The sequence below is a fragment of the Bos indicus genome, chromosome 3 (genome assembly GCF_029378745.1).
Source record: "Bos indicus isolate NIAB-ARS_2022 breed Sahiwal x Tharparkar chromosome 3, NIAB-ARS_B.indTharparkar_mat_pri_1.0, whole genome shotgun sequence".
Classification (NCBI taxonomy): domain Eukaryota; kingdom Metazoa; phylum Chordata; class Mammalia; order Artiodactyla; family Bovidae; genus Bos; species Bos indicus.
In genome coordinates, this window is record NC_091762.1 from 30874449 (window position 1) to 30888924 (window position 14476).

General features: G+C 41.7%; 1 protein-coding gene and 1 long non-coding RNA gene across 2 annotated transcripts in view; one reads left to right on the top strand and one right to left on the bottom strand.

Annotated features, from left to right (window-relative positions):
- The window catches only part of LOC109555915 (uncharacterized), a 179659-nt gene extending 175571 nt beyond the window's left edge, over positions 1-4088 (bottom strand). Inside the window, exon 1 of the long non-coding RNA XR_011565747.1 lies at positions 3878-4088. This is a non-coding gene — a long non-coding RNA (uncharacterized lncRNA). The remainder of the gene's footprint in view (positions 1-3877) is intronic.
- A 23-nt stretch (positions 4089-4111) lies between these two features.
- LOC109555916 (monocarboxylate transporter 1-like) overlaps positions 4112-14476 on the top strand; it is a 33655-nt gene continuing 23290 nt past the window's right edge. Inside the window, exon 1 of the mRNA XM_019956797.2 lies at positions 4112-4322. The gene's annotated coding sequence lies outside the window, so the exon portion shown is untranslated. The remainder of the gene's footprint in view (positions 4323-14476) is intronic.

A 14476-nucleotide genomic window follows, 5' to 3' on the forward strand; every position in this document is an offset into this window, starting at 1 on the left:
GCAATATTTAATAGTTTTTAGTGTGCAAGTCTTTCACTTTTGTGTAGTAAGGAATCTGGCCTCCTAAAGGGAGGTCTGGCCTCTGCCCCAGCTCCAGGGAGATGACCTCCACACCCCTGCAATTTCCCAAGAGACAGGAGTATAATTCATAGTGGAGTCCCTCAGACCAACTTTCATAGTTTTATGCTAATAAGGTGTCTCAGGGTGGGCCCCTTCATAGTTCAGGCTAATGAAATGACTCAGGGTACAGCTGACAACGTTAGAAAAGCCAACAATGTGACTGGAAAGTTAAGACTGAGTGTCACAAGATAACAGCCCAAACTTCAGGGAAGCAGGTGGATAGAGATTTTAGTTCAATCACATGGACAATAATTCTCCCCAAGTAAAGAAGCCTCATCAAGCACTGGACACCAGTGAGCATTTGTGATTGGCAATATTCTTAGAGCACTTCACACATCATATATGAGAGGAGACAACTCCACTCAGGACCCCACCTGGAAAGGACAACCAGAACTTCCAGTTTGGACCCCTCCCAGATGCTGCCCTACTGCTGCCTCAATTCAATGTATCCGTTCTCTGTAATCAATGTGACTGTGTATATAATAGCTTTCAGTGTGTTCTGCCAATCTTTGTAGCAAATTATTGAGTCTAAGCAAGGTTATGAGAATACTTGAATTTATGGCCCTGAAGTCAGGGCGGCCCTGGAGACTCCCAACCTTGCAGATGGTATCTGAAATAGGGCAGTAGAGTTGCATAAACTGTTTACAACCTCCTTAGTTAAATCTATCCCTAAGTGTTTTAACTAAAGAGGTTGCAAAGAGTTTAGGCAACTCCCTAGGTGTTTTGGGGCTTCCCTGAGGACTCTGATGGTAAAGAATCTGCCTGCAATGCAGGAGGCCAGGGTTCTATCCTTGGGTCGAGAAGATCCCCTGGAGAAAAGACTGGCAACCCACTCCAGTACTCTTGCCTGGAGAATTCCATGGAGAGAGGAGCCTGGCAGGCTACAGCCTATGGGGTTGCAAAGAGTTGGACATGACTGAGATTCTTTTGGATGCTGTTGTAAATGAAATTATTCCTTAATTTCCTATTTATTCATGTTTTAAAAATACTTATTGAGCACTTGCTGTATACTAGCCTCTGTTCCAAGTGCTTCACAACCCTAATTTTATTCTCCTAGCAACCTTAAGGTACTTTGTTGAAAACTAGGTAGTCTGCCTCCTGAGTCTGTATTCTGAACTCACCATACTGTTGCTTCATGAGCCTTCAAGAAGTTTCCTGGGAACCTCTTATCTACCTCTTCACACTGTCATTGTGTAGTTCAGACCCTTATAAATTCAACCCTGAGCCAGAGCTTCCCACTGTCTTCCTAATTCATCTGTCTACCACGTACCCCGAATGCTGCCTCCACTCTAACAACTCTGAAGCATTGCTGATCTAAGTCCTGGACATTCCAGTGACATGAAGTGCCTTCTTTCTCTGCATTTATGAACATAAAAAACAATTACTGCTCATAAGCTGTACTTGACCATAGATTCTGCAGTGTCTTCTACTAGCATTGAATTCTTACTGAAAACTTTGCTTTGAACAGAGGCAAAGTGGGTGAGGGGAGGGCACAAAGCCTAACCCCACAAACTCCACTTCTCAGTCTCAGATTATTCATTTGCAGAACAAACTATAAGGTCTCCTCTCAAAAGTTGTTGTAGGAATTAATTGGAAAGGCAACGCCAAAGAATGCTCAAACTACCGCACAACTGCACTCATCTCACACACTAGTAAAGTAATGCTCAAAATTCTCCAAGGCAGGTGTCAGCAATATGTGAACCGTGAACTTCCTGATGTTCAAGCTGGTCTTAAAAAAGGCAGAAGAACCAGAGATCAAATTGCCAACATCCGCTGGATCATGGAAAAAGCAAGAGAGTTCCAGAAAAACATCTATTTCTGCTTTATTGACTATGCCAAAGCTTTTGACTGTGTGGATCACAATAAACTGTGGAAAATTCTGAAAGAGATGGGAATACCAGACCACCCGACCTGCCTCTTGAGAAATCTGTATGCAGGTCAGGAAGCAACAGTTAGAACTGGACATGGAACAAAAGACTGGTTCCAAATAGGAAAAGGAGTACGTCAAGGCTATATATTGTCACCCTGCTTATTTAACTTCTATGCAGAGTACATCATGAGAAACGCTGGGCTGGAAGAAACACAAGCTGGAATCAAGATTGCGGGGAGAAATATCAATAACCTCAGATATGCAGATGGCACCACCCTTAGGCAGAAAGTGAAGAGGAACTAAAAGCCTCTTGATGAAAGTGAAAGTGGAGAGTGAAAAAGTTGGCTTACAGCTCAACATTCAGAAGACGAAGATCATGGCATCTGGTCCCATCACTTAATGGGAAATAGATGGGGAAACAGTGGAAACAGTGTCAGACTTTATTTTGGGGGGCTCCAAAATCACTGCAGATGGTGAATGCAGCCATGAGATTAAAAGACGCTTACTGCTTGGAAGAAAAGTTATGACCAACCTAGATAGCATATTCAAAAGCAGAGACATTACTTTGCCAACAAAGGTTCGTCTAGTCAAGGTTATGGTTTTTCCTGTGGTCATGTATGGATGTGAGAGTTGGACTGTGAAGAAGGCTGAGCGCCAAAGAATTGATGCTTTTGAACTGTGGTGTTGGAGAAGACCTCTTGAGAGTCCCTTGGACTGCAAGGAGATCCAACCAGTCCATTCTGAAGGACATCAGCCCTGGGATTTCTTTGGAAGGACTGATGCTAAAGCTGAAACTCCAGTACTTTGGCCACCTCATGAGAAGAGTTGACTCATTGGAAAAGACTCTGATGCTGGGAGGGATTGGGGGCAGGAGGAGAAGGGGATGACAGAGGATGAGATGGCTGGATGGCATCACTGACTCAATGGATGTGAGTCTGGGTGAACTCCCGGAGTTGGTGATGGACAGGGAGGCCTGGTGAGCTGCGATTCATGGGGTCGCAAAGAGGCGGGCACGACTGAGCGACTGAACTGAACTGAGAGAAAGACAGACAGACCGAGAGAGGAGCAGTAGGACAGGTCCTGGCATGAGCAAATGCTCAGCAAACGTAGGCTGATTTGTATCTCAGCAGTCACAAAGAATTTCTAAATTCTTTGACGACAAGGGCCTTCGACATACTTTTTTGGTATTTCTTAAATAAAAATTATATAACTTTTAACAGATACACTTTGGTATCCGGACTTGCTTAAGAACCAAGGCTCTTATGAGAAAATCGGCCTCTGAAGTCTGAATTCAAAGGTTGGCCACTACTAGGTCAGTGACTTCCGTAAAGTTACTCAGCTTCTCTCTGAGCCTTGGATTCTTTATCTGTCAACTGTCAACAGAACCTACTTCACAGGGTCATGAAGGTTCACGTGAAGTGCTTAGTAATATAATCAACACCACCCCCCCCCCCGCCCCCGAAACTGCCAACCATAATTACATCATGTCCTAAATACTGTGTCCACAGAAATTTGGCCTCTGCATTATTCCATGTTTCTCACACACACACACACCCCCACCCCTACCCTTCTGGACCAATCTTGCCACCCTCTGACTTGCTCTTCTTTCCCGACCTCTATGTACCTACCATCCCTCAAAGACCATTAAAATCTAAATGAGGTCTCCAATATTACTGTTGCCATTTTAAAGAGCGGAAACAGGCCCTGAGGGTTTTGAGTGACTTCCCTGAGGTCACTGAACACCAGTGGCCAGGTCACAGCCCACCTCCTAACCTCTGGCTCTCGGCCTCTTCCGCGGTTCAAGGTACACCCGCGTCCATTCAAACTCCGCCGGGTCCCCCACTTCCATCAGTCCCCCGCTCCTCCCCGCACCATCGCCCCTCAAACCTGAATCAGGGCCCTGGGGGCACGCCCCATCCGTCCTTGGCGGCTTTCCCCCTTTCTCCTCCAGAGACTCAGGGAGAGGCGGACACTGGCGTCACGCAAGTGTGCCGGTGGGACCTGGAGGTGGCGGAGTAACACCTGGAGGGGCCGGAGCCGACGCCCGCGGCCAGGAGGGCGCCACAGTGCAGTTAGCGCCTGTGGGGTGGCGGGGGGAGGGGGGTGGCCGGGAGGGCCGACTCCGCCCACTGCGCGCCAGCTCCGGCCCCGGCGGCGGGGTATAAGGCGGCGGCACCCACCGGTTCCACCGCTGCGAACCGGTGCGTGCGGAACTCTGGAGAACTCCGGCTGCGTGCTGAGCGCGTGGTGCGGAGGTGAGCTCTGCCAAGCGCCATCCGGGTCTGTCCCGCCCACGCTCACGCACACGCGGCGCCGGGAGCCGCGGACTTCGGTTAGTTGGGTGATGGCTGGCTGCAAGCCGGGAGCCCTGGCGGCTTGGGCTGGGCGGGAGGGAGCCTTGGGGAGCGGAGAGCTTGGTCTCCGGGACGGGGATGGGAGCGGTCCGCCAGGGGCTTAGTTGGTGGCAGCGCCTGTGAATCACCGAGAGGCTGTTGTCCTGGCTACCCGCTAGGGGAGACGAGTGATCTGGGGTGGTGATCTGGGGGAAATCGTTTCATCCCCCGTGGGGATGCTTTGGCAGGAAGAGTAGAGTGACCTAGGGTGTAAAATCTGATAGGGTTGGTTAATCTCTTGCCTGCAACATCTCTGAGTGGGGTTGTGCCTCAGCTAGGGGTAGGTGGGCAGGAGTTGTTTTTCTTCTGGCGTGGCGTGCCCTGCCACCTGTAACGTTCTAATCCTTAAACTCTTCTAGTTAGTTCAGTTGCTCAGTCGTGTCCGACTCTGATGACATTACCTTGTTGGCATGGCTTAGTGACTGCAGCCATGAAATTAAAAGACGCTTACTCCTTGGAAGGAAAGTTATGACCAACCTAGATAGCATATTCAAAAGCAGAGACATTACTTTGCCAACAAAGGTCCGTCTAGTCAAGGCTGTGGTTTTTCCTGTGGTCATGTATGGATGTGAGAGTTGGACTGTGAAGAAGGCTGAGCGCCGAAGAATTGATGCTTTTCAACTGTGGTGTTGGAGAAGACTCTTGAGAGTCCCTTGGACTGCAAGGAGATCCAACCAGTCCATTCTGAAGGACATCAGCCCTGGGATTTCTTTGGAAGGAATGATGCTAAAGCTGAAACTCCAGTACTTTGGCCACCTCATGCAAAGAGTTGACTCATTGGAAAAGACTCTGATGCTGGGAGGGATTGGGGGCAGAAGGAGAAGGGGATGACGAAGGTGAGATGGCTGGATGGCATCACTGACTCGATGGATGTGAGTCTGGGTGAACTCCGGGAGTTGGTGATCGACAGGGAGGCCTGGCGTGCTGCGATTCACGGGGTCGCAAAGAGTCGGACACGACTGAGCGACTGAACTGAACTGATGGGAATCTTAGTGGCTCAGTCAATAAAGAATCCGCTTGCAGTGCAGGAGACCCGGGTTTACTACCTGGGTGGGGAAGATTCCCATGGAGGAGGAAATGGCTACGCACTCCAATATTCCTGCCTGGAGAAATCCCATGGACAAAGGAGCCTGGCAGGCTACAGTCCGTGGGGTCGCAAAGAGTCATACAAGACTAAGGGACTAAACCACCATGTGAGAATCTTTACTGATTTTTCTTTAAATTATCTGTTTGACTGCCTTGGGTCTTAGTTGCCTAAGGCTGGATCTTTCTGCTTGGAGCAGGCTCAGTAATTGTGGCTACTTGGCATAGTTCCCCGCCGCTGCACCCTCCTCCCCGATGTGGGGTTCTTAGTTCTCAGAGCCGGGATGGAACCAGGTCTCCTGAATTGAAAGGTGGATACTTAACCGCTGAACCACCTGGGAATTCCCTTTTATGTGAATTTTTAATTTTGTATTATTTTACTTTCTCTCCACTCTTGTGAGTTTCTAAGGTAGTAGCTGTCTTTGAAATTCCCATAAGCATAGTTAAATGGAACAGTGTGTCTTGCGCAATTTTTCAGCTAATTACCATGACCCATGGAATTCTCTCTTCTTGTGGATCCAGTAACATCAGTTACGTTATTTAAATTAGTCCCAAACCTTGTCTTCAGTAATTCACTCGAATGTATAGGCTGGTGTCATACCAGTTGCCAGTAACACCTCTAGAGGCTGATGACTCAGATTTGGGATGCAGATTAGGAATGCACCCCTTGACCTCACTCTGTTGTGATTGCACTATGCTGATACTGGAGCCTATTATACAGAGTGAAGTAAGCCAGGAAGAAAAACACCAATACAGTATACTAAAGCATATATATGGAATTTAGAAAGATGGTAACAATAACCCTGTATACGAGACAGCAAAAGAGACACTGATGTATAGAACAGTCTTTTGGACTCTGTGGGAGAAGGAGAGGGTGGGATGATAAGGGAGAATGGCATTGAAATACGTATAATATCATATATGAAACGAGTCGCCAGTCCAGGTTCGATGCACGATACTGAATGCCTGGGGCTGGTGCACTGGGACAACCCAGAGGGATGGTATGGGGAGGGAGGAGGGAGGAGGGTTCAGGATGGGGAACACATGTATACCTGTGGCAGATTCATGTTGATATATGGCAAAACCAATACAATATTGTAAAGTTTAAAAATAAAATAAAATAAATAAAAAATAAAAAAATAAATAAATTATAAAAAAAAGAAAACAGCCCGGAAGGGGAGTAGATTAGCAATTTAATGTCTTTTTTTTTTTTTAAGGGAAGTTAAATAGATTGTTGAAATTACTGTAAGTGTATTATAAAGTGATTTTTTTGTTTTACTGATAGAATAGTCTAGGACTTACATTGTCAACATTTAAGGACCCTTAAGTTTAACCTATAATAGTATTTTGAGGTAATAAAATTTCATTTTTGATATGTTTTTAGTGTCCAGAAAGGCCCTTTAAAACAACCTTGCCAATAAGTATTTATCTGTGCTTAGTGTAAGTAATGTTAGACAAACAATACTTAATTTATTAGTCTTTTGTGGATTATCAGCTTCTTTACAAAACAACTTTGTTACTTCTTTGAAGTAATGAGCTCAGATGTAACAGTTATAATGATGTTCAGACTCAGTCATGGATATTAAACAATTACATATACAGGAGAGAACTAAAAAGAGACAAATTCAGTTGTCTTGCATTTGAGATGAAAACTTTTAAGAAAGATGAGTAAATCGTAGAGGTAAAATTTTAGTCTTTAGTCATCCCTGGTGGCTCAGCAGTAAATAATCTGTCTGCCAGCGCAGTCAGTGCCAGATACAGGGGTTTGATCCTGCATTAGGAAGATCCCGCGGAGAAGGAAATGGCAACCCACTCCAGTATTCTTGCTGGATAATCCCATGGAGCCTTGAGGGCTACAGTCCCTGGGGTCACAAAGAGATGGACAAGACTTAGCAAATAAACAACAACAAAACAACATCAATACCTGTGAGAATGTAAAATTAGATAGCCAGTGGAAATTTGCTGCATGATATAGGGAGCTCAAATCTGGTTCTCTGTGACAACCTAGAGGGGTGATATGGGGTGAGAGGTAGGAGGGAGGTTCAAGAGGGAGGGGACATACATGTACCTATGGCTGATTCATGTTGATATATGGCAGAAACCAACACAACATTGTAAAGCAATTTTCCTGTAATTAAAAATAAATAAAATTTAAAAACCTATGAGATATTTTAGGGCTTTCCCAGTGTCTCAGCAGGTTAAGAATCTGCCTAGAATGCAGGAGACACAGGAGGTGTGAGTTCAGTCCCTGGATCAGGAAGATTGCATGGAGGAGGAAATGGCAACCCACTCCAGTATTCTTGCCTGAAAAATCTGATTGACAGAGGAGCCTGGCGGGCCACAGTCCAAAGGGTCCCAAAGAGTAGGATACAACTAAGCACATGAGATACTGTTACATAAAACTAACTATGAACTATAAAACTATTGAAAATCATGGAGCTAGTTATAATGTTAAGTATTTCTGTGAGCCATTCATACTTTTTTTTTTTTTCAAGAAAAGAAACAAATTTCTCTGCTGTCTTCTTTATGATTATTTATTTTCCCAACTCGGCCTCAAAGAATTGGGTATGTAGTAGATACTGGCAGTGGTGTACTAGCATTTCTATTCAAAAGGAGTAATGTAGATGACCATAACCCTAACTCCATTCTTGTTTGTTTGTTATTTTAAAGTACCAATACCTTTGTGCCTCAAACCCTGGGACAAAATCAGTCATATATTAATAAGTAAAAATAGTATATTTAGGTTTTGAATAGTCTATTTTGGATTGCTACAGAAAATAACATTTATATATGATAGCCTAGATTATAATCTGGAATTCTACTGAGCAAAACTCTCCTGCATGGTATAAAGGACTTCAGAGAACACAGTCTGTAACTTCCCTTTCTTCACTATTACTTCAGGTTTTTATGTCCTTTTTAAAATGTGAAGAAAATTGGTATTTAAGAAATCATGCCAAAATAAGACATTTCAAATAACAAAGACAGGAATTTGGTAATTTGGCAGAATTGTGTTGAGTCGATGTCGGGGTTTTGAATTTTTTTATCCATAAATTTTCTTTTGACTGCTTATATTTTATTCACTTTCTTCTTCTCTCTGAATCTTTTTCTTCCTGAAGATACTTGCAGTTTTAAATTTACTTTTGACACTGTGGAATAAATTTTTTAATACAAGGCAGTGTTATTGTTAAGACTGATGAGACAGTTGTTGGTGACCAAAAATTGTAACCATTAAAAAACAAATTGAGGGGCTTCCCTGGTGGTTTTGTGCTTGAGAACCCATCTGCCAGTGCAGGGGACATGGGTTCAATCCATGGACTGGGGAGATTCCACATGCCACAGGGCAACTAAGCCCATGAGCCATAGCTACGGAAGCCCTGGCTCTAGAGCGGGTGTTCCACAAGAGAAGCCACTGCAATGAGAAATCTTTGCACCCTCAACTAGAGAGTATCCCACGCTCACCACAGCACTCAACAATGAAGACCCAGTGGAGCAAAAATAAATCTTAAATTAAAAAATAAAAAACAAATTGTGGGAATTCCCTGGTTGTTTAGTGGTAAGGACTTGATGCTCTCACTGCCATAGCCATGGTTCAGTCCCTGGTTGGGTAACTGAGATCTTATAAGCCACAAAAAAAAAAAAAAAAAAAATTAAAAATAAGATAAATACAAAAAATTGTGAGAAATCATAACTGGCAACTAAGCTCAAAGTGTAATTGGATTCCATAAGTATTATATTAGCTGTTCCAACTGAACCTTACTGTATCAAACAGCTCTACCATCATTGGGTGTGTATGTAAATTTAAGCATAAGTATTCTGAGATTAATTAACATTTAATCCTTTTGTTTTAACTCTTACTTCAGAAAAAAATCTGTAAAATTTATGCCATGGAGCATTTCTATTTAACCTCAGAACCCAGATTGTTTCCTTTGAATTGAAATGTGACAGCTTCTATAACTCAAATGGAAATTTTAGAAATCTTGGAGATATTTTATTATCCTATCTTCAGCAAAGGTAGGTGCAATGCTCCGGGACAGGTAATCTTCATTGTCACATGGTGGTATAGTTTTAAGGACTAATTCTGCAAATCCTCAGTTTGCAAAATATACCTGGAATTTAGAATGAGCTCTTGTAAGATGTGTGGATGCCTCAGGACTTAAATCTCATCTTTGTCTTTAAAAAAAAATCCTTTTTTTGAAGTATAGTTGCTTTACGATGTTGTGTTTCAAGTATATAACAAAGTGATTCATATATATATTATATATATATGTATCTTTTTTCAGATTCTTTTCCATTATAGGTTATTACAAGATATAGTTCCCTTGCTGTGCAGTAGGTCCTTGTTTATTCCCTTCTCCTTCTTAACAAAAGAAAGGCTACCTCACTCATCCCTGTTCTTACTTTGGTGTGCTGCTCCACACTATCAAAATGTTTGGCAAACAGTCCCAACAAAGAGAAACATCCAGAATGCATTGCCTCAGAGAGAGAAATTTGGAAGGAGACAGGAATAGGTTATAACAGGAATGTTTTTCACTGCTTTGAATTTGTAGGGAAAGAAAACTTTTCCCTTCTTCGCTTCTAAGCTCTGTGGTTGGTCTAATAATTAAACAATAATAATAATTAAATTGACGTAAGACAGATTAACATCAGAAAAACAATTTCATACATATGCGAGCCATAAAAATATGACACTCAAAGAAGTGACCTAAGCAGGCAGCTTTTTACCTTCTAGACAAGGAAACAATACATTTGTGAAGAATTGACAAAATTGGCTTGGGTGGCAAATCAGTAAAGAAGTAACAAGATATGTTTATACAGCCTTGTCAGTCCTAAACTCCCTATCTGTGATAATAAGGATGCCTTCTAACCTCCTGGGTTAGAAGTGGGAGTAGTGGGAGTATACTTTCCCAGTGGGAGACTTATGTTCTGCTGTCATGGGGGCAAAGCAAATCAGAAAATCAGAGTGTTCTTCTTATACCAGTTATTTCTTAAATAATATTAATTCAAAGTAAACAGTATGCCAAATGGCATGTTTTGGGGTGGCATATTCTGTTCCCTTTCAAATTCAAATGAGGTCACACCTTTTCTGATAGTGAGAACTGGCCAGTTATATGGTGGCCATTTTCCAAAAACTGAATGAGCTCAAGTGCCAAGGTTTTGACAATAATCTATTTAATGCACAAATAACACACTGTACAATATGCCAGAAACTACATATTTGCAACTATTAAACTTAACACATTTTAGTAGTCAGTGTGTGAGGAACTACAGTTTCCAGATTTTTTTTGGGGGGGGGGGGCGGCAAAACGATTGAATACCACAGACTTGGGAGCCACTTGTACACTTAATCGAAGAGATTAAGAGAGGATACAATTGTATAATTTAGGACTTTATAATCGAAGAGATTAAGAGAGGATACAATTGTATAATTTAGGACTTTATATCAACCAAGAATTTTGCCTGATTTTTTTTTCCTTCCTTTCACCAAACACACAGGGGAAATGTACAACATATTCTATATTTACTTGAGAACTTTAACTAATCCTTGTTTGTCTCCATCAATGAATGGGAGTGGGTGGAAAATTATATTTCTGATGTCATGGTATAATCTTACTCATTCTGATGAACAGTCAAAATAATAGGAAATCTCTGAAGGAGATGGATCTGTAATTGTTACCAGACCCTAGAATAATGGTGCCTTCATGTTCTGATTTGATTTCATCAATTTCTGGGCTTTAGCAGCTACGTAGAAGCTTCTAAATATTAGAAGGTGATCTCTAAATATTAGAAGGGCTGTTTTGCCAAATCACTTTAGAGGACTTGAAGCAATCTCTGTCTGAGCTTCTTAGAACAGGCCTAGCCTAGTGGAACTTGCTGGTCCTGGTCATATCTCCATTATGTTTTCTCTAGACAGACTGTCCTGGGGAAGTCTGGGGCAAGGCCAGAGTTTCTTAAGGAACATTGTTGAAGAAGTCTCAAGTCTTCCTGAAGGAACAGGAGGCGTCTGAAAAATTTGCCCAGGCCCCGGCTTGTTTGTGGTGACAATTGCTTTGGCGGGGTGGGGGGTGTGTGGGTGTGTGTGTGTGTGTGTGTATGTGTTTAATTGAGATTGCAAAATAAGTCTTAGATATCTGTGTTCATGTGTGCATATTATTAGAGATAACTAGTTCTGTAGGAGAATTTTATATATCTTGTATTTGTTTTTAATTGATGATCTAAAATAGATAAAGTACTTTTTTTATATTGAGGATGACCATTCTTTTAAAAGGAAAGTACTTTGCATTTGTATTTGATTAAAATTAATGCAGACACAAACTAGGATGGGTTTAAAGACACAGGCTAGTGAAGAATATGGAAGAATACTTAATATTTAGATAATAGGTTTAGGTAAATGTAGACCAGATGATTTTATGGCATAATCTAAACACTGTAAAAACAAATTCAGTATTAGTTTAAGTAGGAAAAAAGTATGTAATAGGATAAGCATATTTGCTGTTATAGCACTAATCTGATCACAGCATTAATTCATAGTTATAAATTACAATTATATAATTATAAATTAATGTTTGTTTACAGTGATTGTTTAGTAGTACTGTATTTAATATAGCAATGGCATTACAATGTTAGTAGCATTACAAATAAGATAATTTTATCAACCCAATGATCAGAAGAATTTTTATCTTCCCCTTTTAAAGGGGGTCTGTACATTAAAGTACATGTGTTGTAGAACCAGACTCACTTGAATTTGGATATGTGCTCCTACCATTTAACAACTTTAAGCACGTCTTCACCAATAAAATGGGGCTTCATTTAATTTTCCAAATAATATAATTGCCGTGTATCTGTCAGAACCTATTCTAGATAATGAAAGTATATGGCTGAACACAGTAGATAATGGTGTTTGTTCACAAGAGCATACAGCATTTAATGGGACAGATGGGCAAACAGATTATACCACAACAGAGCTGTTCTGATAGAACGAAGACTGGGGGACTATGAGTGCTCACAGCAGAGATGACAAACCTGTCTCTGGCATTTCAGGAAAAATGAGACCCAAAAGACAAACAGCAGTTAGCCAAGTGATAGGAGGGTCTTCCCTGGCGGCTCAGTGGTAAAGCATCTGCCTACAATGCACGAGACGCAAGTTTGATCTCTGGGTCGGGAAGATCGGCTGGAGAAAGAAAGGGCAACCAACTCTCGTGTTCTTGCCTGGGAAATCCCATGGACAGAGGAGCTTGGCAGGCTGTAGTCAGTCCATGGGGGACTGCAAAAGTGTTGGACACGACTTTAAGATTAAACAACAACATAGTGATGGGAGAACCAGAACTAAGCACAGGGAAACAGAAGTGTGTGAAAGGCAGAGGATGAGAGAAGATGGCACTTTGAGGAAGTTCAAGTACTTATTCAGGCTAGAGCATAGGGTATAGTGGAAATCAGGAAGAGTTTAAGTTGAAGGGGCAAACAAGGATGAGATTAGAACAGGTTTTGAATGCTTTAATAAATTATTCCAAGGGTAGTGTATCTGGAGCCAGAGAAGAATTGTTTAAAAGGCAAAATGACCAGACTTTACTTTCAGAAGATCACTTGGATTGCAGTGTGGAGAAAGAAAAGGGGAGACCGAAAGGTGGAAAGTAGGGAAAACAATTAGGTTATTGCATTAACCCATGGGAGATGGTGACCTTATCTAAGGTGTAGTGGCAGTGAGGGTGGAGAGGTGGACACATTTAGAGCTATTCAGATCGATAAAATATGGGGCATGCAGGCACACGAGAGAAGGGTGACTCCAGGATTTTGGACTCCTTAGCTGGAACTATGCAAGTGAGTCATCACATGGGTGATAAATAACCGCTGGAATAGATTTGCTCTGAGTTTGCAGTGTTTATTTAGGGCAGCTTGTGTGTAGTTCAAGTTTAAGCGTTCATTTCCTCTTCTGGCTATATTGGCCTCCTCTTTTCTTTGTTCATCAAATATTTGTTGAGTATCTATTATTAGATGCCAAAGGACATATAGAGCTATGTCACTATAAAAAGTCCCCATTTTCATGCAGCCTTTTTTTTTTTTTTTTTGGTGTGGAGAGACTGAAAACAGTAAGAGCTAACATGGTCTAGTAGTTAAGAGCACAAACTTGGGAGCCGTTCTGGTTAGGTTTGAATGCCATGTCCTAAGGTGCTTAACCTTTCTGTTCCTCAATTTGCTCAACTCTGATTTAGAAATTAGTAGTACGTAACTTCATAGGGTTGTGCTTTTTGCATACTTGGGCCAGTAATTGGAATGTAAGCGTGGGATCAGCACCAAAGGAAAACTAACCATAGCTTCCATGTTAAGCCAGGAATCCTGGCTAACATCATCCAGGTCCATAAAGTTCCTAGTTTCTGGGAGATTATTCCAGAAAAATATTTGCATCTCCCACTGTGTGGAAGAAAGTGTCCTCAGTTTAGGCCCTCAGGTTTCTCAGAGATTAAAATCAGCCAACTAAGCTTGTAAACATTACCAAAAGTATAACATAGAAAAATTGAGAAACATCGTCATTAGGAGATTTCAACATACTTCTCTTCAATTATTAATAGATGAAGCAGAAAATAGAAAAATAGCAAAGATTTAGAAATTTTTAAAGTTTAATTCAAAAAACAGTTCAACCCAACAGCTAGAAAATGTGTATTCTTTCTAAGCATACATGAAATATTTTCAAAAACTAATATATCAGTCCATAAATGCCAGTCTTATATCAAAAAACTGAATTGTACCAACCATATCATCTCACCAGAGTGTTGTTAAGTACAAGTCAATAAAGCAAACAAAAGATGTCCTTTAGAGAGTTAAAAACCCCCTTCTTTGGGTCAAAGAAGAAATCACAGTGTAAATTTTAATTTTATTTATTTACTTTTGGCCATGCACATGGCATGCAGGATCTTAGTTCGCTGACCAGGGATTGGATCTGCGCCCCCTGTATTGGTAGCACAGAGTCTTATCTAGTGGACTGCCAGGGAAGTCTTTGTTTTTTTTTGGGGGGGGT